Genomic DNA, 26,202 nt, shown 5'->3' on the forward strand with positions numbered 1-26,202 from the left:
ACATGCCTTTGGAAGACATGTTCCCGGTAGGCTGTAAGAGCACTGTGCAGAGCGAGTTGTTTCTGAGCTTCCCAAAGAGCTGGAAGCAAGATGCTGTGCGGCCCAACTCGCCCTTTGGAAAGAAGCCTGCACGTTGTGCCTTTCAGCTCTAGGGCAAAGTAGCACACCCAGAGCAGAAGTCCTACTTCAGCCAGATCAGGCCTGCAAAGAAACTGCGTTTCACAGGCCTTTGGAAGAGATGTTCCCGGTAGGCTGTAAGAGCACTGTGCAGAGCTAGTTGTTTCTTAGCTTCCCAAAGAGCTGGAAGCAAGATGCTTTGGGGCCCAACTCGCCCTTTGGAAAGAAGCCTGCACGTTGTGCCTTTCAGCTCTAGGGCAAAGTAGCACACCCAGAGCAGAAGTCCTACTTCAGCCAGATCAGGCCTGCAAAGAAACTGCGTTTCACAGGCATTTGGAAGAGATGTTCCCACTAGGCTGTAAGAGCACTGTGCAGAGCGAGTTGTTTCTTAGCTTCCCAAAGAGCTGGAAGCAAGCTGCTGTGGGGCCCAACTCGTCCTTTGGAAAGAAGCCTGCACGTTGTGCCTTTCAGCTCTAGGGCAAAGTAGCACACCCAGAGCAGAAGTCCTACTTCAGCCAGATCAGGCCTGCAAAGAAACTGCGTTTCACAGGCCTTTGGAAGAGATGTTCCCACTAGGCTGTAAGAGCACTGTGCAGAGCGAGTTGTTTCTTAGCTTCCCAAAGAGCTGGAAGCAAGATGCTGTGGGGCCCAACTCGCCCTTTGGAAAGAAGCCTGCACGTTGTGCCTTTCAGCTCTAGGGCAAAGTAGCACACCCAGAGCAGAAGTCCTACTACAGCCATATCAGGCCTGCAAAGAAACTGCGTTTCACGGGCCTTTGGAAGAGATGTTCCCGGTAGGCTGTAAGAGCACTGTGCAGAGCGAGTTGTTTCTTAGCTTCCCAAAGAGCTGGAAGCAAGATGCTGTGGGGCCCAACTCGCCCTTTGGAAAGAAGCCTGCACGTTGTGCCTTTCAGCTCTAGGGCAATGTAGCACACCCACAGCAGGAGTCCTACTTCAGCCAGATCAGGCCTGCAAAGAAACTGCGTTTCACAGGCCTTTGGAAGAGATGTTCCCGGTAGGCTGTAAGACCACTGTGCAGAGCGAGTTGTTTCTTAGCTTCCCAAAGAGCTGGAAGCAAGATGCTGCGGGGCCCAACTCGCCCTTTGGAAAGAAGCCTTCACGTTGTGCCTTTCAGCTCTAGGGCAATGTAGCACAACCAGAGCAGAAGTCCTACTTCAGCCAGATCAGGCCTGCAAAGAAAGTGCATTTCACAGGCCTTTGGAAGAGATGTTCCCGGTAGGCTGTAAGAGCACTGTGCAGAGCGAGTTGTTTCTTAGCTTCCTAAAGAGCTGGAAGCAAGATGCTTTGGGGCCCAGCTCGCCCTTTGGAAAGAAGCCTGCACGTTGTGCCTTTCAGCTCTAGGGCAATGTAGCACACCCAGAGCAGAAGTGCTACTTCAGCCAGATCAGGCCTGAAAAGAAACTGCGTTTCACAGGCCTTTGGAAGAGATGTTCCCGGTAGGCTGTAAGAGCACTGTGAAGAGCGAGTTGTTTCTTAGCTTCCCAAAGAGCTGGAAGCAAGATTCTTTAGGGCCTCTCTCCAGGTGGATACAAGGTAGGGCCTTGTGCATGGAAGTTCTAGGGCAATGCAGCACACCCAGAGCAGAATTTCTACTTCAGGCAGATCGGGATTGGAAAGAAACTACTTTTCACGGGCCTTTGGAAGAGATGTTCCCGGTAGTCTGTAAGAGGAATGTGCAGAGCGAGTTGTTTCTTAGCTTCCCAAAGAGCTGGAAGCTAGATGCTTTGCTCCCAACTCGCCCTTTGGAAAGAAGACCGCACGTTGTGCCTTTCAGCTCTAGGGCAATGTAGCACACCCAGAGCAGAAGTCCTACGTCAGCCAGATCAGGCCTGCAAAGAAACTGCGTTTCACAGGCCTTTGGAAGAGATGTTCCCGGTAGGCTGTAAGAGCACTGTGCAGAGCGAGTTGTTTCTTAGCTTCCCAAAGAGCTGGAAGCAAGATGCTGTGGGGCCCAACTCGCCCTTTGGAAAGAAGCCTGCACGTTGTGCCTTTCAGCTCTAGGGCAATGTAGCACACCCAGAGCAGGAGTCCTACTTCAGCCAGATCAGGCCTGCAAAGAAACTGCGTTTCACAGGCCTTTGGAAAAGATGTTCCCGGTAGGCTGCAAGAGCACTGTGCAGAGCGAGTTGTTTCTTAGCTTGCCCAAGAGCTGGAAGCAAGATGCTGTGACGCCCAACTCGCCCTTTGGAAAGAAGCCTGCACGTTGTGCCTTTCAGCTATAGGGCAAAGTAGCACACCCAGAGCAGAAGTCCTACTTCAGCCAGATCAGGCCTGCAAAGAAACTGCGTTTCACAGGCCTTTCGAAGACATGTTCCCGGTAGGCTGTAAGAGCACTGTGCAGAGCGTGTTGTTTCTTAGCTTCCCAAAGAGCTGGAAGCAAGATGCTGTGCGGCCCAACTCGCCCTTTGGAAAGAAGCCTGCACGTTGTGCCTTTCAGCTCTAGGGCAATGTAGCACACCCAGAGCAGAAGTCCTACTTCAGCCAGATCAGGCCTGCAAAGAAACTGCGTTTCACAGGCCTTTGGAAGAGATGTTCCCGGTAGGCTGTAAGAGCACTGTGCAGAGCTAGTTGTTTCTTAGCTTCCCAAAGAGCTGGAAGCAAGCTGCTGTGGGGCCCAACTAGCCCTTTGGAAAGAAGCCTGCACGTTGTGCCTTTCAGCTCTAGGGCAAAGTAGCACACCCAGAGCAGAAGTCCTACTTCAGCCAGATCAGGCCTGCAAAGAAACTGCGTTTCACAGGCCTTTGGAAGAGATGTTCCCACTAGGCTGTAAGAGCACTGTGCAGAGCGAGTTGTTTCTTAGCTTCCCAAAGAGCTGGAAGCAAGATGCTGTGGGGCCCAACTCGCCCTTTGGAAAGAAGCCTGCACGTTGTGCCTTTCAGCTCTAGGGCAAAGTAGCACACCCAGAGCAGAAGTCCTACTTCAGCCAGATCAGGCCTGCAAAGAAACTGCATTTCACAGGCATTTGGAAGAGATGTTCCCGGTAGGCTGTAAGAGCACTGTGCAGAGCGAGTTGTTTCTTAGCTTCCCAAAGAGCTGGAAGCAAGATGCTGTGGGGCCCAACTCGCCCTTTGGAAAGAAGCCTGCACGTTGTGCCTTTCAGCTCTAGGGCAATGTAGCACACCCACAGCAGGAGTCCTACTTCAGCCAGATCAGGCCTGCAAAGAAACTGCGTTTCACAGGCCTTTGGAAGAGATGTTCCCGGTAGGCTGTAAGAGCACTGTGAAGAGCGAGTTGTTTCTTAGCTTCCCAAAGAGCTGGAAGCAAGATTCTTTAGTTCCTCTCTCCAGGTGGATACAAGGTAGGGCCTTGTGCATGGAAGTTCTAGGGCAATGCAGCACACCCAGAGCAGAATTTCTACTTCAGGCAGATCAGGCCTGCAAAGAAACTACTTTTCACGGGCCTTTGGAAGAGATGTTCCCGGTAGTCTGTAAGAGGAATGTGCAGAGCGAGTTGTTTCTTAGCTTCCCAAAGAGCTGGAAGCTAGATGCTTTGCTCCCAACTCGCCCTTTGGAAAGAAGACCGCACGTTGTGCCTTTCAGCTCTAGGGCAATGTAGCACACCCAGAGCAGAAGTCCTACTTCAGCCAGATCAGGCCTGCAAAGAAACTGCGTTTCACAGGCCTTTGGAAGAGATGTTCCCGGTAGGCTGTAAGAGCACTGTGCAGAGCGAGTTGTTTCTTAGCTTCCCAAAGAGGTGGAAGCAAGATGCTTTGGGGCCCAACTCGCCCTTTGGAAAGAAGCCTGCACGTTGTGCCTTTCAGCTCTAGGGCAATGTAGCACACCCAGAGCAGGAGTCCTATTTCAGCCAGGTCAGGCATGCAAAGAAACTGCGTTTCACAGGCCTTTGGAAGAGATGTTCCCTGTAGGCTGTAAGAGCACTGTGCAGAGCGAGTTGTTTCTTAGCTTCCCAAAGAGCTGGAAGCAAGATTCTTTAGGGCCTCTCTCCAGGTGGATACAAGGTAGGGCCTTGTGCATGGAAGTTCTAGGGCAATGCAGCACACCCAGAGCAGAATTTCTACTTCAGGCAGATCAGGCCTCCAAAGAAACTACTTTTCACGGGCCTTTGGAAGAGATGTTCCCGGTAGTCTGTAAGAGGAATGTGCAGAGCGAGTTGTTTCTTAGCTTCCCAAAGAGCTGGAAGCAAGATGCTGTGGGGCCCAACTCGCCCTTTGGAAAGAAGCCTGCACGTTGTGCCTTTCAGCTCTAGGGCAATGTAGCACACCCAGAGCAGGAGTCCTACTTCAGCCAGGTCAGGCATGCAAAGAAACTGCGTTTCACAGGCCTTTGGAAGAGATGTTCCCGGTAGGCTGTAAGAGCACTGTGCAGAGCGAGTTGTTTCTTAGCTTCCCAAAGAGCTGGAAGCAAGATGCTGTGGGGCCCAACTCGCCCTTTGGAAAGGAGCCTGCACGTTGTGCCTTTCAGCTCTAGGGCAATGTAGCACACCCAGAGCAGGAGTCCTACTTCAGCCAGATCAGGCCTGCAAAGAAACTGCGTTTCACAGGCCTTTGGAAAAGATGTTCCCGGTAGGCTGCAAGAGCACTGTGCAGAGCGAGTTGTTTCTTAGCTTGCCAAAGAGCTGGAAGCAAGATGCTGTGAGGCACAACTCGCCCTTTGGAAAGAAGCCTGCACGCTGTGCCTTTCAGCTCTAGGGCAAAGTAGCACCCACAGAGCAGAAGTCCTACTTCAGCCAGATCAGGCCTACAAAGAAACTGCGTTTCACAGGCCTTTGGAAGAGATGTTCCCACTAGGCTGTAAGAGCACTGTGCAGAGCGAGTTGTTTCTTAGCTTCCCAAAGAGCTGGAAGCAAGATGCTGTGGGGCCCAACTCTCCCTTTGGAAAGAAGCCTGCACGTTGTGCCTTTCAGCTCTAGGGCAAAGTAGCACACCCAGAGCAGAAGTCCTACTTCAGCCAGATCAGGCCTGCAAAGAAACTGCATTTCACATGCCTTTGGAAGACATGTTCCCGGTAGGCTGTAAGAGCACTGTGCAGAGCGAGTTGTTTCTGAGCTTTCCAAAGAGCTGGAAGCAAGATGCTGTGCGGCCCAACTCGCCCTTTGGAAAGAAGACTGCACGTTGTGCCTTTCAGCTCTAGGGCAAAGTAGCACACCCAGAGCAGAAGTCCTACTTCAGCCAGATCAGGCCTGCAAAGAAACTGCATTTCACATGCCTTTGGAAGACATGTTCCCGGTAGGCTGTAAGAGCACTGTGCAGAGCGAGTTGTTTCTTAGCTTCCCAAAGAGCTGGAAGCAAGATGCTGTGGGGCCCAACTCGCCCTTTGGAAAGAAGCCTGCACGTTGTGCCTTTCAGCTCTAGGGCAAAGTAGCACACCCAGAGCAGAAGTCCTACTACAGCCATATCAGGCCTGCAAAGAAACTGCGTTTCACGGGCCTTTGGAAGAGATGTTCCCGGTAGGCTGTAAGAGCACTGTGCAGAGCGAGTTGTTTCTTAGCTTCCCAAAGAGCTGGAGCAAGATGCTGTGGGGCCCAACTCGCCCTTTGGAAAGAAGCCTGCACGTTGTGCCTTTCAGCTCTAGGGCAATGTAGCACACCCACAGCAGGAGTCCTACTTCAGCCAGATCAGGCCTGCAAAGAAACTGCGTTTCACAGGCCTTTGGAAGAGATGTTCCCGGTAGGCTGTAAGACCACTGTGCAGAGCGAGTTGTTTCTTAGCTTCCCAAAGAGCTGGAAGCAAGATGCTGCGGGGCCCAACTCGCCCTTTGGAAAGAAGCCTGCACGTTGTGCCTTTCAGCTCTAGGGCAATGTAGAACAACCAGAGCAGAAGTCCTACTTCAGCCAGATCAGGCCTGCAAAGAAAGTGCATTTCACAGGCCTTTGGAAGAGATGTTCCCGGTAGGCTGTAAGAGCACTGTGCAGAGCGAGTTGTTTCTTAGCTTCCTAAAGAGCTGGAAGCAAGATGCTGTGGGGCCCAGCTCGCCCTTTGGAAAGAAGCCTGCACGTTGTGCCTTTCAGCTCTAGGGCAATGTAGCACACCCAGAGCAGAAGTGCTACTTCAGCCAGATCAGGCCTGAAAAGAAACTGCGTTTCACAGGCCTTTGGAAGAGATGTTCCCGGTAGGCTGTAAGAGCACTGTGAAGAGCGAGTTGTTTCTTAGCTTCCCAAAGAGCTGGAAGCAAGATTCTTTAGGGCCTCTCTCCAGGTGGATACAAGGTAGGGCCTTGTGCATGGAAGTTCTAGGGCAATGCAGCACACCCAGAGCAGAATTTCTACTTCAGGCAGATCAGGCCTGCAAAGAAACTACTTTTCACGGGCCTTTGGAAGAGATGTTCCCGGTAGTCTGTAAGAGGAATGTGCAGAGCGAGTTGTTTCTTAGCTTCCCAAAGAGCTGGAAGCTAGATGCTTTGCTCCCAACTCGCCCTTTGGAAAGAAGACCGCACGTTGTGCCTTTCAGCTCTAGGGCAATGTAGCACACCCAGAGCAGAAGTCCTACTTCAGCCAGATCAGGCCTGCAAAGAAACTGCGTTTCACAGGCCTTTGGAAGAGATGTTCCCGGTAGGCTGTAAGAGCACTGTGCAGAGCGAGTTGTTTCTTAGCTTCCCAAAGAGCTGGAAGCAAGATGCTTTGGGGCCCAACTCGCCCTTTGGAAAGAAGCCTGCACGTTGTGCCTTTCAGCTCTAGGGCAATGTAGCACACCCAGAGCAGGAGTCCTACTTCAGCCAGATCAGGCCTGCAAAGAAACTGCGTTTCACAGGCCTTTGGAAAAGATGTTCCCGGTAGGCTGCAAGAGCACTGTGCAGAGCGAGTTGTTTCTTAGCTTGCCCAAGAGCTGGAAGCAAGATGCTGTGACGCCCAACTCGCCCTTTGGAAAGAAGCCTGCACGTTGTGCCTTTCAGCTCTAGGGCAAAGTAGCACACCCAGAGCAGAAGTCCTACTTCAGCCAGATCAGGCCTGCAAAGAAACTGCGTTTCACAGGCCTTTCGAAGACATGTTCCTGGTAGGCAGTAAGAGCACTGTGCAGAGCGTGTTGTTTCTTAGCTTCCCAAAGAGCTGGAAGCAAGATGCTGTGGGGCCCAACTCGCCCTTTGGAAAGAAGCCTGCACGTTGTGCCTTTCAGCTCTAGGGCAATGTAGCACACCCAGAGCAGAAGTCCTACTTCAGCCAGATCAGGCCTGCAAAGAAACTGCGTTTCACAGGCCTTTGGAAGAGATGTTCCCGGTAGGCTGTAAGAGCACTGTGCAGAGCTAGTTGTTTCTTAGCTTCCCAAAGAGCTGGAAGCAAGATGCTTTGGGGCCCAACTCGCCCTTTGGAAAGAAGCCTGCACGTTGTGCCTTTCAGCTCTAGGGCAAAGTAGCACACCCAGAGCAGAAGTCCTACTTCAGCCAGATCAGGCCTGCAAAGAAACTGCGTTTCACAGGCCTTTGGAAGAGATGTTCCCGGTAGGCTGTAAGAGCACTGTGCAGAGCGAGTTGTTTCTTAGCTTCCCAAAGAGCTGGAAGCAAGATGCTGTGGGGCCCAACTCGCCCTTTGGAAAGAAGCCTGCACGTTGTGCCTTTCAGCTCTAGGGCAAAGTAGCACACCCAGAGCAGAAGTCCTACTTCAGCCAGATCAGGCCTGCAAAGAAACTGCGTTTCACAGGCCTTTGGAAGAGATGTTCCCGGTAGGCTGTAAGAGCACTGTGCAGAGCGAGTTGTTTCTTAGCTTCCCAAAGAGCTGGAAGCAAGATGCTGTGGGGCCCAACTCGCCCTTTGGAAAGAAGCCTGCACGTTGTGCCTTTCAGCTCTAGGGCAATGTAGCACACCCACAGCAGGAGTCCTACTTCAGCCAGATCAGGCCTGCAAAGAAACTGCGTTTCACAGGCCTTTGGAAGAGATGTTCCCGGTAGGCTGTAAGAGCACTGTGAAGAGCGAGTTGTTTCTTAGCTTCCCAAAGAGCTGGAAGCAAGATTCTTTAGTTCCTCTCTCCAGGTGGATACAAGGTAGGGCCTTGTGCATGGAAGTTCTAGGGCAATGCAGCACACCCAGAGCAGAATTTCTACTTCAGGCAGATCAGGCCTGCAAAGAAACTACTTTTCACGGGCCTTTGGAAGAGATGTTCCCGGTAGTCTGTAAGAGGAATGTGCAGAGCGAGTTGCTTCTTAGCTTCCCAAAGAGCTGGAAGCTAGATGCTTTGCTCCCAACTCGCCCTTTGGAAAGAAGACCGCACGTTGTGCCTTTCAGCTCTAGGGCAATGTAGCACACCCAGAGCAGAAGTCCTACTTCAGCCAGATCAGGCCTGCAAAGAAACTGCGTTTCTCAGGCCTTTGGAAGAGATGTTCCCGGTAGGCTGTAAGAGCACTGTGCAGAGCGAGTTGTTTCTTAGCTTCCCAAAGAGCTGGAAGCAAGATGCTTTGGGGCCCAACTCGCCCTTTGGAAAGAAGCCTGCACGTTGTGCCTTTCAGCTCTAGGGCAATGTAGCACACCCAGAGCAGGAGTCCTATTTCAGGCAGGTCAGGCATGCAAAGAAACTGCGTTTCACAGGCCTTTGGAAGAGATGTTCCCGGTAGGCTGTAAGAGCACTGTGAAGAGCGAGTTGTTTCTTAGCTTCCCAAAGAGCTGGAAGCAAGATTCTTTAGGGCCTCTCTCCAGGTGGATACAAGGTAGGGCCTTGTGCATGGAAGTTCTAGGGCAATGCAGCACACCCAGAGCAGAATTTCTACTTCAGGCAGATCAGGCCTGCAAAGAAACTACTTTTCACGGGCCTTTGGAAGAGATGTTCCCGGTAGTCTGTAAGAGGAATGTGCAGAGCGAGTTGTTTCTTAGCTTCCCAAAGAGCTGGAAGCAAGATGCTGTGGGGCCCAACTCGCCCTTTGGAAAGAAGCCTGCACGTTGTGCCTTTCAGCTCTAGGGCAATGTAGCACACCCAGAGCAGGAGTCCTACTTCAGCCAGATCAGGCCTGCAAAGAAACTGCGTTTCACAGGCCTTTGGAAAAGATGTTCCCGGTAGGCTGCAAGAGCACTGTGCAGAGCGAGTTGTTTCTTAGCTTGCCAAAGAGCTGGAAGCAAGATGCTGTGAGGCACAACTCGCCCTTTGGAAAGAAGCCTGCACGCTGTGCCTTTCAGCTCTAGGTCAAAGTAGCACACCCAGAGCAGAAGTCCTACTTCAGCCAGATCAGGCCTACAAAGAAACTGCGTTTCACAGGCCTTTGGAAGAGATGTTCCCACTAGGCTGTAAGAGCACTGTGCAGAGCGAGTTGTTTCTTAGCTTCCCAAAGAGCTGGAAGCAAGATGCTGTGGGGCCCAACTCTCCCTTTGGAAAGAAGACTGCACGTTGTGCCTTTCAGCTCTAGGGCAAAGTAGCACACCCAGAGCAGAAGTCCTACTTCAGCCAGATCAGGCCTGCAAAGAAACTGCGTTTCACATGCCTTTGGAAGACATGTTCCCGGTAGGCTGTAAGAGCACTGTGCAGAGCGAGTTGTTACCTAGCTTCCCAAAGAGCTGGAAGCAAGATGCTGTGCGGCCCAACTCGCCCTTTGGAAAGAAGACTGCACGTTGTGCCTTTCAGCTCTAGGGCAAAGTAGCACACCCAGAGCAGAAGTCCTACTTCAGCCAGATCAGGCCTGCAAAGAAACTGCGTTTCACAGGCCTTTGGAAGAGATGTTCCCAGTAGGCTGTAAGAGCACTGTGCAGAGCGAGTTGTTTCTTAGCTTCCCAAAGAGCTGGAAGCAAGATGCTTTGGGGCCCAACTCGCCCTTTGGAAAGAAGCCTGCACGTTGTGCCTTTCAGCTCTAGGGCAAAGTAGCACACCCAGAGCAGAAGTCCCACTTCAGCCAGATCAGGCCTGCAAAGAAACTGCGTTTCACAGGCCTTTGGAAGAGATGTTCCCACTAGGCTGTAAGAGCACTGTGCAGAGCGAGTTGTTTCTTAGCTTCCCAAAGAGCTGGAAGCAAGATGCTGTGGGGCCCAACTCGCCCTTTGGAAAGAAGCCTGCACGTTGTGCCTTTCAGCTCTAGGGCAAAGTAGCACACCCAGAGCAGAAGTCCTACTTCAGCCAGATCAGGCCTGCAAAGAAACTGCATTTCACAGGCATTTGGAAGAGATGTTCCCGGTAGGCTGTAAGAGCACTGTGCAGAGCGAGTTGTTTCTTAGCTTCCCAAAGAGCTGGAAGCAAGATGCTGTGGGGCCCAACTCGCCCTTTGGAAAGAAGCCTGCACGTTGTGCCTTTCAGCTCTAGGGCAATGTAGCACACCCACAGCAGGAGTCCTACTTCAGCCAGATCAGGCCTGCAAAGAAACTGCGTTTCACAGGCCTTTGGAAGAGATGTTCCCGGTAGGCTGTAAGAGCACTGTGAAGAGCGAGTTGTTTCTTAGCTTCCCAAAGAGCTGGAAGCAAGATTCTTTAGTTCCTCTCTCCAGGTGGATACAAGGTAGGGCCTTGTGCATGGAAGTTCTAGGGCAATGCAGCACACCCAGAGCAGAATTTCTACTTCAGGCAGATCAGGCCTGCAAAGAAACTACTTTTCACGGGCCTTTGGAAGAGATGTTCCCGGTAGTCTGTAAGAGGAATGTGCAGAGCGAGTTGTTTCTTAGCTTCCCAAAGAGCTGGAAGCTAGATGCTTTGCTCCCAACTCGCCCTTTGGAAAGAAGACCGCACGTTGTGCCTTTCAGCTCTAGGGCAATGTAGCACACCCAGAGCAGAAGTCCTACTTCAGCCAGATCAGGCCTGCAAAGAAACTGCATTTCACAGGCCTTTGGAAGAGATGTTCCCGGTAGGCTGTAAGAGCACTGTGCAGAGCGAGTTGTTTCTTAGCTTCCCAAAGAGCTGGAAGCAAGATGCTTTGGGGCCCAACTCGCCCTTTGGAAAGAAGCCTGCACGTTGTGCCTTTCAGCTCTAGGGCAATGTAGCACACCCAGAGCAGGAGTCCTATTTCAGCCAGGTCAGGCATGCAAAGAAACTGCGTTTCACAGGCCTTTGGAAGAGATGTTCCCGGTAGGCTGTAAGAGCACTGTGCAGAGCGAGTTGTTTCTTAGCTTCCCAAAGAGCTGGAAGCAAGATTCTTTAGGGCCTCTCTCCAGGTGGATACAAGGTAGGGCCTTGTGCATGGAAGTTCTAGGGCAATGCAGCACACCCAGAGCAGAATTTCTACTTCAGGCAGATCAGGCCTGCAAAGAAACTACTTTTCACGGGCCTTTGGAAGAGATGTTCCCGGTAGTCTGTAAGAGGAATGTGCAGAGCGAGTTGTTTCTTAGCTTCCCAAAGAGCTGGAAGCAAGATGCTGTGGGGCCCAACTCGCCCTTTGGAAAGAAGACCGCACGTTGTGCCTTTCAGCTCTAGGGCAATGTAGCACACCCAGAGCAGGAGTCCTACTTCAGCCAGGTCAGGCATGCAAAGAAACTGCGTTTCACAGGCCTTTGGAAGAGATGTTCCCGGTAGGCTGTAAGAGCACTGTGCAGAGCGAGTTGTTTCTTAGCTTCCCAAAGAGCTGGAAGCAAGATGCTGTGGGGCCCAACTCGCCCTTTGGAAAGAAGCCTGCACGTTGTGCCTTTCAGCTCTAGGGCAATGTAGCACACCCAGAGCAGGAGTCCTACTTCAGCCAGATCAGGCCTGCAAAGAAACTGCGTTTCACAGGCCTTTGGAAAAGATGTTCCCGGTAGGCTGCAAGAGCACTGTGCAGAGCGAGTTGTTTCTTAGCTTGCCAAAGAGCTGGAAGCAAGATGCTGTGAGGCACAACTCGCCCTTTGGAAAGAAGCCTGCACGCTGTGCCTTTCAGCTCTAGGGCAAAGTAGCACACCCAGAGCAGAAGTCCTACTTCAGCCAGATCAGGCCTACAAAGAAACTGCGTTTCACAGGCCTTTGGAAGAGATGCTCCCACTAGGCTGTAAGAGCACTGTGCAGAGCGAGTTGTTTCTTAGCTTCCCAAAGAGCTGGAAGCAAGATGCTGTGGGGCCCAACTCTCCCTTTGGAAAGAAGCCTGCACGTTGTGCCTTTCAGCTCTAGGGCAAAGTAGCACACCCAGAGCAGAAGTCCTACTTCAGCCAGATCAGGCCTGCAAAGAAACTGCGTTTCACATGCCTTTGGAAGACATGTTCCCGGTAGGCTGTAAGAGCACTGTGCAGAGCGAGTTGTTTCTGAGCTTCCCAAAGAGCTGGAAGCAAGATGCTGTGCGGCCCAACTCGCCCTTTGGAAAGAAGCCTGCACGTTGTGCCTTTCAGCTCTAGGGCAAAGTAGCACACCCAGAGCAGAAGTCCTACTTCAGCCAGATCAGGCCTGCAAAGAAACTGCGTTTCACAGGCCTTTGAAAGAGATGTTCCCGGTAGGCTGTAAGAGCACTGTGCAGAGCTAGTTGTTTCTTAGCTTCCCAAAGAGCTGGAAGCAAGATGCTTTGGGGCCCAACTCGCCCTTTGGAAAGAAGCCTGCACGTTGTGCCTTTCAGCTCTAGGGCAAAGTAGCACACCCAGAGCAGAAGTCCTACTTCAGCCAGATCAGGCCAGCAAAGAAACTGCGTTTCACAGGCCTTTGGAAGAGATGTTCCAACTAGGCTGTAAGAGCACTGTGCAGAGCGAGTTGTTTCTTAGCTTCCCAAAGAGCTGGAAGCAAGATGCTGTGGGGCCCAACTCGCCCTTTGGAAAGAAGCCTGCACGTTGTGCCTTTCAGCTCTAGGGCAAAGTAGCACACCCAGAGCAGAAGTCCTACTTCAGCCAGATCAGGCCTGCAAAGAAACAGCATTTCACAGGCATTTGGAAGAGATGTTCCCGGTAGGCTGTAAGAGCACTGTGCAGAGCGAGTTGTTTCTTAGCTTCCCAAAGAGCTGGAAGCAAGATGCTGTGGGGCCCAACTCGCCCTTTGGAAAGAAGCCTGCACGTTGTGCCTTTCAGCTCTAGGGCAAAGTAGCACACCCAGAGCAGAAGTCCTACTACAGCCATATCAGGCCTGCAAAGAAACTGCGTTTCACGGGCCTTTGGAAGAGATGTTCCCGGTAGGCTGTAAGAGCACTGTGCAGAGCGAGTTGTTTCTTAGCTTCCCAAAGAGCTGGAAGCAAGATGCTGTGGGGCCCAACTCGCCCTTTGGAAAGAAGCCTGCACCTTGTGCCTTTCAGCTCTAGGGCAATGTAGCACACCCACAGCAGGAGTCCTACTTCAGCCAGATCAGGCCTGCAAAGAAACTGCGTTTCACAGGCCTTTGGAAGAGATGTTCCCGGTAGGCTGTAAGACCACTGTGCAGAGCGAGTTGTTTCTTAGCTTCCCAAAGAGCTGGAAGCAAGATGCTGCGGGGCCCAACTCGCCCTTTGGAAAGAAGCCTGCACGTTGTGCCTTTCAGCTCTAGGGCAATGTAGCACAACCAGAGCAGAAGTCCTACTTCAGCCAGATCAGGCCTGCAAAGAAAGTGCATTTCACAGGCCTTTGGAAGAGATGTTCCCGGTAGGCTGTAAGAGCACTGTGCAGAGCGAGTTGTTTCTTAGCTTCCTAAAGAGCTGGAAGCAAGATGCTGTGGGGCCCAGCTCGCCCTTTGGAAAGAAGCCTGCACGTTGTGCCTTTCAGCTCTAGGGCAATGTAGCACACCCAGAGCAGAAGTGCTACTTCAGCCAGATCAGGCCTGAAAAGAAACTGCGTTTCACAGGCCTTTGGAAGAGATGTTCCCGGTAGGCTGTAAGAGCACTGTGAAGAGCGAGTTGTTTCTTAGCTTCCCAAAGAGCTGGAAGCAAGATTCTTTAGGGCCTCTCTCCAGGTGGATACAAGGTAGGGCCTTGTGCATGGAAGTTCTAGGGCAATGCAGCACACCCAGAGCAGAATTTCTACTTCAGGCAGATCAGGCCTGCAAAGAAACTACTTTTCACGGGCCTTTGGAAGAGATGTTCCCGGTAGTGTGTAAGAGGAATGTGCAGAGCGAGTTGTTTCTTAGCTTCCCAAAGAGCTGGAAGCTAGATGCTTTGCTCCCAACTCGCCCTTTGGAAAGAAGACCGCACGTTGTGCCTTTCAGCTCTAGGGCAATGTAGCACACCCAGAGCAGAAGTCCTACTTCAGCCAGATCAGGCCTGTAAAGAAACTGCGTTTCACAGGCCTTTGGAAGAGATGTTCCCGGTAGGCTGTAAGAGCACTGTGCAGAGCGAGTTGTTTCTTAGCTTCCCAAAGAGCTGGAAGCAAGATGCTGCGGGGCCCAACTCGCCCTTTGGAAAGAAGCCTGCACGTTGTGCCTTTCAGCTCTAGGGCAATGTAGCACACCCAGAGCAGGAGTCCTACTTCAGCCAGATCAGGCCTGCAAAGAAACTGCGTTTCACAGGCCTTTGGAAAAGATGTTCCCGGTAGGCTGCAAGAGCACTGTGCAGAGCGAGTTGTTTCTTAGCTTGCCCAAGAGCTGGAAGCAAGATGCTGTGACGCCCAACTCGCCCTTTGGAAAGAAGCCTGCACGTTGTGCCTTTCAGCTCTAGGGCAAAGTAGCACACCCAGAGCAGAAGTCCTACTTCAGCCAGATCAGGCCTGCAAAGAAACTGCGTTTCACAGGCCTTTCGAAGACATGTTCCCGGTAGGCAGTAAGAGCACTGTGCAGAGCGTGTTGTTTCTTAGCTTCCCAAAGAGCTGGAAGCAAGATGCTGTGGGGCCCAACTCGCCCTTTGGAAAGAAGCCTGCACGTTGTGCCTTTCAGCTCTAGGGCAATGTAGCACACCCAGAGCAGAAGTCCTACTTCAGCCAGATCAGGCCTGCAAAGAAACTGCGTTTCACAGGCCTTTGGAAGAGATGTTCCCGGTAGGCTGTAAGAGCACTGTGCAGAGCGAGTTGTTTCTTAGCTTCCCAAAGAGCTGGAGCAAGATGCTTTGGGGCCCAACTCGCCCTTTGGAAAGAAGCCTGCACGTTGTGCCTTTCAGCTCTAGGGCAAAGTAGCACACCCAGAGCAGAAGTCCTACTTCAGCCAGATCAGGCCTGCAAAGAAACTGCGTTTCCCAGGCCTTTGGAAGAGATGTTCCCGGTAGGCTGTAAGAGCACTGTGCAGAGCGAGTTGTTTCTTAGCTTCCCAAAGAGCTGGAAGCAAGATGCTGTGGGGCCCAACTCGCCCTTTGGAAAGAAGCCTGCACCTTGTGCCTTTCAGCTCTAGGGCAAAGTAGCACACCCAGAGCAGAAGTCCTACTTCAGCCAGATCAGGCCTGCAAAGAAACTGCATTTCACAGGCATTTGGAAGAGATGTTCCCGGTAGGCTGTAAGAGCACTGTGCAGAGCGAGTTGTTTCTTAGCTTCCCAAAGAGCTGGAAGCAAGATGCTGTGGGGCCCAACTCGCCCTTTGGAAAGAAGCCTGCACGTTGTGCCTTTCAGCTCTAGGGCAATGTAGCACACCCACAGCAGGAGTCCTACTTCAGCCAGATCAGGCCTGCAAAGAAACTGCGTTTCACAGGCCTTTGGAAGAGATGTTCCCGGTAGGCTGTAAGAGCACTGTGAAGAGCGAGTTGTTTCTTAGCTTCCCAAAGAGCTGGAAGCAAGATTCTTTAGTTCCTCTCTCCAGGTGGATACAAGGTAGGGCCTTGTGCATGGAAGTTCTAGGGCAATGCAGCACACCCAGAGCAGAATTTCTACTTCAGGCAGATCAGGCCTGCAAAGAAACTACTTTTCACGGGCCTTTGGAAGAGATGTTCCCGGTAGTCTGTAAGAGGAATGTGCAGAGCGAGTTGTTTCTTAGCTTCCCAAAGAGCTGGAAGCTAGATGCTTTGCTCCCAACTCGCCCTTTGGAAAGAAGACCGCACGTTGTGCCTTTCAGCTCTAGGGCAATGTAGCACACCCAGAGCAGAAGTCCTACTTCAGCCAGATCAGGCCTACAAAGAAACTGCGTTTCACAGGCCTTTGGAAGAGATGTTCCCACTAGGCTGTAAGAGCACTGTGCAGAGCGAGTTGTTTCTTAGCTTCCCAAAGAGCTGGAAGCAAGATGCTGTGGGGCCCAACTCTCCCTTTGGAAAGAAGCCTGCACGTTGTGCCTTTCAGCTCTAGGGCAAAGTAGCACAACCAGAGCAGAAGTCCTACTTCAGCCAGATCAGGCCTGCAAAGAAACTGCGTTTCACATGCCTTTGGAAGACATGTTCCCGGTAGGCTGTAAGAGCACTGTGCAGAGCGAGTTGTTTCTGAGCTTCCCAAAGAGCTGGAAGCAAGATGCTGTGCGGCCCAACTCGCCCTTTGGAAAGAAGCCTGCACGTTGTGCCTTTCAGCTCTAGGGCAAAGTAGCACACCCAGAGCAGAAGTCCTACTTCAGCCAGATCAGGCCTGCAAAGAAACTGCGTTTCACAGGCCTTTGAAAGAGATGTTCCCGGTAGGCTGTAAGAGCACTGTGCAGAGCTAGTTGTTTCTTAGCTCCCCAAAGAGCTGGAAGCAAGATGCTTTGGGGCCCAACTCGCCCTTTGGAAAGAAGCCTGCACGTTGTGCCTTTCAGCTCTAGGGCAAAGTAGCACACCCAGAGCAGAAGTCCTACTTCAGCCAGATCAGGCCAGCAAAGAAACTGCGTTTCACAGGCCTTTGGAAGAGATGTTCCAACTAGGCTGTAAGAGCACTGTGCAGAGCGAGTTGTTTCTTAGCTTCCCAAAGAGCTGGAAGCAAGATGCTGTGGGGCCCAACTCGCCCTTTGGAAAGAAGCCTGCACGTTGTGCCTTTCAGCTCTAGGGCAAAGTAGCACACCCAGAGCAGAAGTCCTACTTCAGCCAGATCAGGCCTGCAAAGAAACAGCATTTCACAGGCATTTGGAAGAGATGTTCCCGGTAGGCTGTAAGAGCACTGTGCAGAGCGAGTTGTTTCTTAGCTTCCCAAAGAGCTGGAAGCTAGATGCTTTGCTCCCAACTCGCCCTTTGGAAAGAAGACCGCACGTTGTGCCTTTCAGCTCTAGGGCAATGTAGCACACCCAGAGCAGAAGTCCTACTTCAGCCAGATCAGGCCTGTAAAGAAACTGCGTTTCACAGGCCTTTGGAAGAGATGTTCCCGGTAGGCTGTAAGAGCACTGTGCAGAGCGAGTTGTTTCTTAGCTTCCCAAAGAGCTGGAAGCAAGATGCTGCGGGGCCCAACTCGCCCTTTGGAAAGAAGCCTGCACGTTGTGCCTTTCAGCTCTAGGGCAATGTAGCACACCCAGAGCAGGAGTCCTACTTCAGCCAGATCAGGCCTGCAAAGAAACTGCGTTTCACAGGCCTTTGGAAAAGATGTTCCCGGTAGGCTGCAAGAGCACTGTGCAGAGCGAGTTGTTTCTTAGCTTGCCCAAGAGCTGGAAGCAAGATGCTGTGACGCCCAACTCGCCCTTTGGAAAGAAGCCTGCACGTTGTGCCTTTCAGCTCTAGGGCAAAGTAGCACACCCAGAGCAGAAGTCCTACTTCAGCCAGATCAGGCCTGCAAAGAAACTGCGTTTCACAGGCCTTTCGAAGACATGTTCCCGGTAGGCAGTAAGAGCACTGTGCAGAGCGTGTTGTTTCTTAGCTTCCCAAAGAGCTGGAAGCAAGATGCTGTGGGGCCCAACTCGCCCTTTGGAAAGAAGCCTGCACGTTGTGCCTTTCAGCTCTAGGGCAATGTAGCACACCCAGAGCAGAAGTCCTACTTCAGCCAGATCAGGCCTGCAAAGAAACTGCGTTTCACAGGCCTTTGGAAGAGATGTTCCCGGTAGGCTGTAAGAGCACTGTGCAGAGCGAGTTGTTTCTTAGCTTCCCAAAGAGCTGGAGCAAGATGCTTTGGGGCCCAACTCGCCCTTTGGAAAGAAGCCTGCACGTTGTGCCTTTCAGCTCTAGGGCAAAGTAGCACACCCAGAGCAGAAGTCCTACTTCAGCCAGATCAGGCCTGCAAAGAAACTGCGTTTCCCAGGCCTTTGGAAGAGATGTTCCCGGTAGGCTGTAAGAGCACTGTGCAGAGCGAGTTGTTTCTTAGCTTCCCAAAGAGCTGGAAGCAAGATGCTGTGGGGCCCAACTCGCCCTTTGGAAAGAAGCCTGCACCTTGTGCCTTTCAGCTCTAGGGCAAAGTAGCACACCCAGAGCAGAAGTCCTACTTCAGCCAGATCAGGCCTGCAAAGAAACTGCATTTCACAGGCATTTGGAAGAGATGTTCCCGGTAGGCTGTAAGAGCACTGTGCAGAGCGAGTTGTTTCTTAGCTTCCCAAAGAGCTGGAAGCAAGATGCTGTGGGGCCCAACTCGCCCTTTGGAAAGAAGCCTGCACGTTGTGCCTTTCAGCTCTAGGGCAATGTAGCACACCCACAGCAGGAGTCCTACTTCAGCCAGATCAGGCCTGCAAAGAAACTGCGTTTCACAGGCCTTTGGAAGAGATGTTCCCGGTAGGCTGTAAGAGCACTGTGAAGAGCGAGTTGTTTCTTAGCTTCCCAAAGAGCTGGAAGCAAGATTCTTTAGTTCCTCTCTCCAGGTGGATACAAGGTAGGGCCTTGTGCATGGAAGTTCTAGGGCAATGCAGCACACCCAGAGCAGAATTTCTACTTCAGGCAGATCAGGCCTGCAAAGAAACTACTTTTCACGGGCCTTTGGAAGAGATGTTCCCGGTAGTCTGTAAGAGGAATGTGCAGAGCGAGTTGTTTCTTAGCTTCCCAAAGAGCTGGAAGCTAGATGCTTTGCTCCCAACTCGCCCTTTGGAAAGAAGACCGCACGTTGTGCCTTTCAGCTCTAGGGCAATGTAGCACACCCAGAGCAGAAGTCCTACTTCAGCCAGATCAGGCCTACAAAGAAACTGCGTTTCACAGGCCTTTGGAAGAGATGTTCCCACTAGGCTGTAAGAGCACTGTGCAGAGCGAGTTGTTTCTTAGCTTCCCAAAGAGCTGGAAGCAAGATGCTGTGGGGCCCAACTCTCCCTTTGGAAAGAAGCCTGCACGTTGTGCCTTTCAGCTCTAGGGCAAAGTAGCACAACCAGAGCAGAAGTCCTACTTCAGCCAGATCAGGCCTGCAAAGAAACTGCGTTTCACATGCCTTTGGAAGACATGTTCCCGGTAGGCTGTAAGAGCACTGTGCAGAGCGAGTTGTTTCTGAGCTTCCCAAAGAGCTGGAAGCAAGATGCTGTGCGGCCCAACTCGCCCTTTGGAAAGAAGCCTGCACGTTGTGCCTTTCAGCTCTAGGGCAAAGTAGCACACCCAGAGCAGAAGTCCTACTTCAGCCAGATCAGGCCTGCAAAGAAACTGCGTTTCACAGGCCTTTGAAAGAGATGTTCCCGGTAGGCTGTAAGAGCACTGTGCAGAGCTAGTTGTTTCTTAGCTTCCCAAAGAGCTGGAAGCAAGATGCTTTGGGGCCCAACTCGCCCTTTGGAAAGAAGCCTGCACGTTGTGCCTTTCAGCTCTAGGGCAAAGTAGCACACCCAGAGCAGAAGTCCTACTTCAGCCAGATCAGGCCAGCAAAGAAACTGCGTTTCACAGGCCTTTGGAAGAGATGTTCCAACTAGGCTGTAAGAGCACTGTGCAGAGCGAGTTGTTTCTTAGCTTCCCAAAGAGCTGGAAGCAAGATGCTGTGGGGCCCAACTCGCCCTTTGGAAAGAAGCCTGCACGTTGTGCCTTTCAGCTCTAGGGCAAAGTAGCACACCCAGAGCAGAAGTCCTACTTCAGCCAGATCAGGCCTGCAAAGAAACAGCATTTCACAGGCATTTGGAAGAGATGTTCCCGGTAGGCTGTAAGAGCACTGTGCAGAGCGAGTTGTTTCTTAGCTTCCCAAAGAGCTGGAAGCAAGATGCTGTGGGGCCCAACTCGCCCTTTGGAAAGAAGCCTGCACGTTGTGCCTTTCAGCTCTAGGGCAAAGTAGCACACCCAGAGCAGAAGTCCTACTACAGCCATATCAGGCCTGCAAAGAAACTGCGTTTCACGGGCCTTTGGAAGAGATGTTCCCGGTAGGCTGTAAGAGCACTGTGCAGAGCGAGTTGTTTCTTAGCTTCCCAAAGAGCTGGAAGCAAGATGCTGTGGGGCCCAACTCGCCCTTTGGAAAGAAGCCTGCACCTTGTGCCTTTCAGCTCTAGGGCAATGTAGCACACCCACAGCAGGAGTCCTACTTCAGCCAGATCAGGCCTGCAAAGAAACTGCGTTTCACAGGCCTTTGGAAGAGATGTTCCCGGTAGGCTGTAAGACCACTGTGCAGAGCGAGTTGTTTCTTAGCTTCCCAAAGAGCTGGAAGCAAGATGCTGCGGGGCCCAACTCGCCCTTTGGAAAGAAGCCTGCACGTTGTGCCTTTCAGCTCTAGGGCAATGTAGCACAACCAGAGCAGAAGTCCTACTTCAGCCAGATCAGGCCTGCAAAGAAAGTGCATTTCACAGGCCTTTGGAAGAGATGTTCCCGGTAGGCTGTAAGAGCACTGTGCAGAGCGAGTTGTTTCTTAGCTTCCTAAAGAGCTGGAAGCAAGATGCTGTGGGGCCCAGCTCGCCCTTTGGAAAGAAGCCTGCACGTTGTGCCTTTCAGCTCTAGGGCAATGTAGCACACCCAGAGCAGAAGTGCTACTTCAGCCAGATCAGGCCTGAAAAGAAACTGCGTTTCACAGGCCTTTGGAAGAGATGTTCCCGGTAGGCTGTAAGAGCACTGTGAAGAGCGAGTTGTTTCTTAGCTTCCCAAAGAGCTGGAAGCAAGATTCTTTAGGGCCTCTCTCCAGGTGGATACAAGGTAGGGCCTTGTGCATGGAAGTTCTAGGGCAATGCAGCACACCCAGAGCAGAATTTCTACTTCAGGCAGATCAGGCCTGCAAAGAAACTACTTTTCACGGGCCTTTGGAAGAGATGTTCCCGGTAGTGTGTAAGAGGAATGTGCAGAGCGAGTTGTTTCTTAGCTTCCCAAAGAGCTGGAAGCTAGATGCTTTGCTCCCAACTCGCCCTTTGGAAAGAAGACCGCACGTTGTGCCTTTCAGCTCTAGGGCAATGTAGCACACCCAGAGCAGAAGTCCTACTTCAGCCAGATCAGGCCTGTAAAGAAACTGCGTTTCACAGGCCTTTGGAAGAGATGTTCCCGGTAGGCTGTAAGAGCACTGTGCAGAGCGAGTTGTTTCTTAGCTTCCCAAAGAGCTGGAAGCAAGATGCTGCGGGGCCCAACTCGCCCTTTGGAAAGAAGCCTGCACGTTGTGCCTTTCAGCTCTAGGGCAATGTAGCACACCCAGAGCAGGAGTCCTACTTCAGCCAGATCAGGCCTGCAAAGAAACTGCGTTTCACAGGCCTTTGGAAAAGATGTTCCCGGTAGGCTGCAAGAGCACTGTGCAGAGCGAGTTGTTTCTTAGCTTGCCCAAGAGCTGGAAGCAAGATGCTGTGACGCCCAACTCGCCCTTTGGAAAGAAGCCTGCACGTTGTGCCTTTCAGCTCTAGGGCAAAGTAGCACACCCAGAGCAGAAGTCCTACTTCAGCCTGATCAGGCCTGCAAAGAAACTGCGTTTCACAGGCCTTTCGAAGACATGTTCCCGGTAGGCAGTAAGAGCACTGTGCAGAGCGTGTTGTTTCTTAGCTTCCCAAAGAGCTGGAAGCAAGATGCTGTGGGGCCCAACTCGCCCTTTGGAAAGAAGCCTGCACGTTGTGCCTTTCAGCTCTAGGGCAATGTAGCACACCCAGAGCAGAAGTCCTACTTCAGCCAGATCAGGCCTGCAAAGAAACTGCGTTTCACAGGCCTTTGGAAGAGATGTTCCCGGTAGGCTGTAAGAGCACTGTGCAGAGCGAGTTGTTTCTTAGCTTCCCAAAGAGCTGGAGCAAGATGCTTTGGGGCCCAACTCGCCCTTTGGAAAGAAGCCTGCACGTTGTGCCTTTCAGCTCTAGGGCAAAGTAGCACACCCAGAGCAGAAGTCCTACTTCAGCCAGATCAGGCCTGCAAAGAAACTGCGTTTCCCAGGCCTTTGGAAGAGATGTTCCCGGTAGGCTGTAAGAGCACTGTGCAGAGCGAGTTGTTTCTTAGCTTCCCAAAGAGCTGGAAGCAAGATGCTGTGGGGCCCAACTCGCCCTTTGGAAAGAAGCCTGCACCTTGTGCCTTTCAGCTCTAGGGCAAAGTAGCACACCCAGAGCAGAAGTCCTACTTCAGCCAGATCAGGCCTGCAAAGAAACTGCATTTCACAGGCATTTGGAAGAGATGTTCCCGGTAGGCTGTAAGAGCACTGTGCAGAGCGAGTTGTTTCTTAGCTTCCCAAAGAGCTGGAAGCAAGATGCTGTGGGGCCCAACTCGCCCTTTGGAAAGAAGCCTGCACGTTGTGCCTTTCAGCTCTAGGGCAATGTAGCACACCCACAGCAGGAGTCCTACTTCAGCCAGATCAGGCCTGCAAAGAAACTGCGTTTCACAGGCCTTTGGAAGAGATGTTCCCGGTATGCTGTAAGAGCACTGTGAAGAGCGAGTTGTTTCTTAGCTTCCCAAAGAGCTGGAAGCAAGATTCTTTAGTTCCTCTCTCCAGGTGGATACAAGGTAGGGCCTTGTGCATGGAAGTTCTAGGGCAATGCAGCACACCCAGAGCAGAATTTCTACTTCAGGCAGATCAGGCCTGCAAAGAAACTACTTTTCACGGGCCTTTGGAAGAGATGTTCCCGGTAGTCTGTAAGAGGAATGTGCAGAGCGAGTTGTTTCTTAGCTTCCCAAAGAGCTGGAAGCTAGATGCTTTGCTCCCAACTCGCCCTTTGGAAAGAAGACCGCACGTTGTGCCTTTCAGCTCTAGGGCAATGTAGCACACCCAGAGCAGAAGTCCTACTTCAGCCAGATCAGGCCTGCAAAGAAACTGCGTTTCACAGGCCTTTGGAAGAGATGTTCCCGGTAGGCTGTAAGAGCACTGTGCAGAGCGAGTTGTTTCTTAGCTTCCCAAAGAGCTGGAAGCAAGATGCTTTGGGGCCCAACTCGCCCTTTGGAAAGAAGCCTGCACGTTGTGCCTTTCAGCTCTAGGGCAATGTAGCACACCCAGAGCAGGAGTCCTATTTCAGCCAGGTCAGGCATGCAAAGAAACTGCGTTTCACAGGCCTTTGGAAGAGATGTTCCCGGTAGGCTGTAAGAGCACTGTGCAGAGCGAGTTGTTTCTTAGCTTCCCAAAGAGCTGGAAGCAAGATTCTTTAGGGCCTCTCTCCAGGTGGATACAAGGTAGGGCCTTGTGCATGGAAGTTCTAGGGCAATGCAGCACACCCAGAGCAGAATTTCTACTTCAGGCAGATCAGGCCTGCAAAGAAACTACTTTTCACGGGCCTTTGGAAGAGATGTTCCCGGTAGTCTGTAAGAGGAATGTGCAGAGCGAGTTGTTTCTTAGCTTCCCAAAGAGCTGGAAGCAAGATGCTGTGGGGCCCAACTCGCCCTTTGGAAAGAAGCCTGCACGTTGTGCCTTTCAGCTCTAGGGCAATGTAGCACACCCAGAGCAGGAGTCCTACTTCAGCCAGGTCAGGCATGCAAAGAAACTGCGTTTCACAGGCCTTTGGAAGAGATGTTCCCGGTAGGCTGTAAGAGCACTGTGCAGAGCGAGTTGTTTCTTAGCTTCCCAAAGAGCTGGAAGCAAGATGCTGTGGGGCCCAACTCGCCCTTTGGAAAGAAGCCTGCACGTTGTGCCTTTCAGCTCTAGGGCAAAGTAGCACACCCAGAGCAGGAGTCCTACTTCAGCCAGATCAGGCCTGCAAAGAAACTGCGTTTCACAGGCCTTTGGAAAAGATGTTCCTGGTAGGCTGCAAGAGCACTGTGCAGAGCGAGTTGTTTCTTAGCTTGCCAAAGAGCTGGAAGCAAGATGCTGTGAGGCACAACTCGCCCTTTGGAAAGAAGCCTGCACGCTGTGCCTTTCAGCTCTAGGGCAAAGTAGCACACCCAGAGCAGAAGTCCTACTTCAGCCAGATCAGGCCTACAAAGAAACTGCGTTTCACAGGCCTTTGGAAGAGATGTTCCCACTAGGCTGTAAGAGCACTGTGCAGAGCGAGTTGTTTCTTAGCTTCCCAAAGAGCTGGAAGCAAGATGCTGTGGGGCCCAACTCTCCCTTTGGAAAGAAGACTGCACGTTGTGCCTTTCAGCTCTAGGGCAAAGTAGCACACCCAGAGCAGAAGTCCTACTTCAGCCAGATCAGGCCTGCAAAGAAACTGCGTTTCACATGCCGTTGGAAGACATGTTCCCGGTAGGCTGTAAGAGCACTGTGCAGAGCGAGTTGTTACCTAGCTTCCCAAAGAGCTGGAAGCAAGATGCTGTGCGGCCCAACTCGCCCTTTGGAAAGAAGCCTGCACGTTGTGCCTTTCAGCTCTAGGGCAAAGTAGCACACCCAGAGCAGAAGTCCTACTTCAGCCAGATCAGGCCTGCAAAGAAACTGCGTTTCACAGGCCTTTGGAAGAGATGTTCCCGGTAGGCTGTAAGAGCACTGTGCAGAGCTAGTTGTTTCTTAGCTTCCCAAAGAGCTGGAAGCAAGATGCTTTGGGGCCCAAATCGCCCTTTGGAAAGAAGCCTGCACGTTGTGCCTTTCAGCTCTAGGGCAAAGTAGCACACCCAGAGCAGAAGTCCTACTTCAGCCAGATCAGGCCTGCAAAGAAACTGCGTTTCACAGGCCTTTGGAAGAGATGTTCCCACTAGGCTGTAAGAGCACTGTGCAGAGCGAGTTGTTTCTTAGCTTCCCAAAGAGCTGGAAGCAAGATGCTGTGGGGCCCAACTCGCCCTTTGGAAAGAAGCCTGCACGTTGTGCCTTTCAGCTCTAGGGCAAAGTAGCACACCAGGAGCAGAAGTCCTACTTCAGCCAGATCAGGCCTGCAAAGAAACTGCATTTCACAGGCATTTGGAAGAGATGTTCCCGGTAGGCTGTAAGAGCACTGTGCAGAGCGAGTTGTTTCTTAGCTTCCCAAAGAGCTGGAAGCAAGATGCTGTGGGGCCCAACTCGCCCTTTGGAAAGAAGCCTGCACGTTGTGCCTTACAGCTCTAGGGCAAAGTAGCACAACCAGAGCAGAAGTCCTACTACAGCCATATCAGGCCTGCAAAGAAACTGCGTTTCACGGGCCTTTGGAAGAGATGTTCCCGGTAGGCTGTAAGAGCACTGTGCAGAGCGAGTTGTTTCTTAGCTTCCCAAAGAGCTGGAAGCAAGATGCTGTGGGGCCCAACTCGCCCTTTGGAAAGAAGCCTGCACGTTGTGCCTTTCAGCTCTAGGGCAATGTAGCACACCCACAGCAGGAGTCCTACTTCAGCCAGATCAGGCCTGCAAAGAAACTGCGTTTCACAGGCCTTTGGAAGAGATGTTCCCGGTAGGCTGTAAGACCACTGTGCAGAGCGAGTTGTTTCTTAGCTTCCCAAAGAGCTGGAAGCAAGATGCTGTGGGGCCCAACTCGCCCTTTGGAAAGAAGCCTGCACGTTGTGCCTTTCAGCTCTAGGGCAATGTAGCACACCCAGAGCAGAAGTCCTACTTCAGCCAGATCAGGCCTGCAAAGAAACTGCATTTCACAGGCATTTGGAAGAGATGTTCCCGGTAGGCTGTAAGAGCACTGTGCAGAGCGAGTTGTTTCTTAGCTTCCTAAAGAGCTGGAAGCAAGATGCTGTGGGGCCCAGCTCGCCCTTTGGAAAGAAGCCTGCACGTTGTGCCTTTCAGCTCTAGGGCAATGTAGCACACCCAGAGCAGAAGTGCTACTTCAGCCAGATCAGGCCTGAAAAGAAACTGCGTTTCACAGGCCTTTGGAAGAGATGTTCCCGGTAGGCTGTAAGAGCACTGTGAAGAGCGAGTTGTTTCTTAGCTTCCCAAAGAGCTGGAAGCAAGATTCTTTAGGGCCTCTCTCCAGGTGGATACAAGGTAGGGTGTTGTGCATGGAAGTTCTAGGGCAATGCAGCACACCCAGAGCAGAATTTCTACTTCAGGCAGATCAGGCCTGCAAAGAAACTACTTTTCACGGGCCTTTGGAAGAGATGTTCCCGGTAGTCTGTAAGAGGAATGTGCAGAGCGAGTTGTTTCTTAGCTTCCCAAAGAGCTGGAAGCTAGATGCTTTGCTCCCAACTCGCCCTTTGGAAAGAAGACCGCACGTTGTGCCTTTCAGCTCTAGGGCAATGTAGCACACCCAGAGCAGAAGTCCTACTTCAGCCAGATCAGGCCTGCAAAGAAACTGCGTTTCACAGGCCTTTGGAAGAGATGTTCCCGGTAGGCTGTAAGAGCACTGTGCAGAGCGAGTTGTTTCTTAGCTTCCCAAAGAGCTGGAAGCAAGATGCTGCGGGGCCCAACTCGCCCTTTGGAAAGAAGCCTGCACGTTGTGCCTTTCAGCTCTAGGGCAATGTAGCACACCCA

The sequence above is a fragment of the Equus caballus genome, chromosome 1 (assembly GCF_041296265.1).
Source record: "Equus caballus isolate H_3958 breed thoroughbred chromosome 1, TB-T2T, whole genome shotgun sequence".
Classification (NCBI taxonomy): domain Eukaryota; kingdom Metazoa; phylum Chordata; class Mammalia; order Perissodactyla; family Equidae; genus Equus; species Equus caballus.